At 34.8% G+C, this 1432-nt stretch overlaps 1 protein-coding gene across 1 annotated transcript in view; it reads right to left on the reverse strand.

The window, feature by feature from the left end:
- LOC103520724 (serine/threonine-protein kinase SIK1-like) overlaps positions 1–1432 on the reverse strand; it is a gene marked incomplete at its 3' end in the record, with an annotated part of 9401 nt that overhangs the window by 1626 nt on the left and 6343 nt on the right. The window lies entirely within an intron of this gene.

A 1432-nucleotide genomic window follows, 5' to 3' on the forward strand; every position in this document is an offset into this window, starting at 1 on the left:
AGTACCAGTGGCCGAACCAATTAAAGATAACAAACAATGAAAATAATGAGAAAAGAAAAATAGAGAAATAGGAGAGATAAAATAAAGTGGTTCAGAGTTCTGTCTTCAATGCATTAAGGTACAGAATTATAATAAGCAATGTAAAAGAAAAGACATCAAAACCAAGTAAAAGAGTAGTCCATAAAGTTAAGTCCGTAGATTAGTCTAAAAAAAAAAGGTTACCACAAATTTCCGAAGAGACCCTAGTGAAAATATAACTAGATTTATAAGATTTGTATTGGGAGTTAAGTTGAACAACTCAAAATCTAAAAACAGTTATAGTTTAAACCATGTTATTAAATAAACAATAAGTTATACATCAAACATGACAGATAATAATAGTAGTAAAAAAAAAAAAAAAAAAAAAAAAAAAAATCACAAATAAAATTAATAACCAAGTGGTGGACATCAAAGCCTAGCCCCTCCCGATCAACATAGCTCAAACTCAGTTCAGATTTTAAATGACACCCAAGCTGTAAAGACTAAAGTTGAACCCCCGTGTTGTAATCACTGTCGTGAATACAAAATTTGTGTTAATTTTAGGGAAAAAATGATAGGTGGAAAATGAAAAACAATAAAATATAAAGTGGTGGAATGAAAATAAGAATCAAAACGAAGTGCAATAAAAAATGCAAGTAAAGCAATAAAAAGCCAAAACGAAACAACATCAAAATAAGCATAACAAAACAAAAGGTAATAAAATCACTATTCAGGCCTTGTGAGCACGCTCTTCAGCTTCGAGCGTACTTGGCACTCATGTGCGGCCGGTAGAAACAAGCATAGGGCACATGGGGCGTGCCGTAAGCTCCTAGTTCTGGTTCATTTCGGCTGGAACAGAGGGCAACTTTCTTAGCTCTGCCCAGGTGCGGTCATTAAATAAGCTCACACCAAGCCGCCTTCTCGAGGAGATCCTCTTGGGACGGTGAATTTCAGTACTTCTTTCTTTTCAGCTTTTGGTAAGAGTATAAAAGTTACAGCGATCAAAGCGATCTAAAAGTACCGGTTCAAGAATTTATTCGAGGAGCATTTGACCTCCCACGCCCCAAGTCACGGTCGGCTCCGTACCTTAAGAATAGGAAGTAAATAACTATCGAACTGGTATATTTTTACCCCGAGTTTCTTTAATGCACCCACTTCTTGATGAACCATAGAGTTATAAATAGTATAGGAAGTAGCATACTACCGTTGGACGACCAAACCATCCTTTCACTGATTATCTTATCTTATATGGAACAAATAAGATGATCTTACCCTGGCTTTTCAGGGAGATGAGGGCGTCAGATTTGTTCCAGAACATATAAAGTATATCCTTTCGCAATTTTAATCCATTTACTTTGGAACAAATAATAATAATAATAATAATAATAATAATAATAATAATAATGCTGGTGGA

Source organism: Diaphorina citri, unplaced genomic scaffold (genome assembly GCF_000475195.1).
Source record: "Diaphorina citri unplaced genomic scaffold, Diaci psyllid genome assembly version 1.1 scaffold3990, whole genome shotgun sequence".
Taxonomy (NCBI): Eukaryota; Metazoa; Arthropoda; class Insecta; order Hemiptera; family Psyllidae; genus Diaphorina; species Diaphorina citri.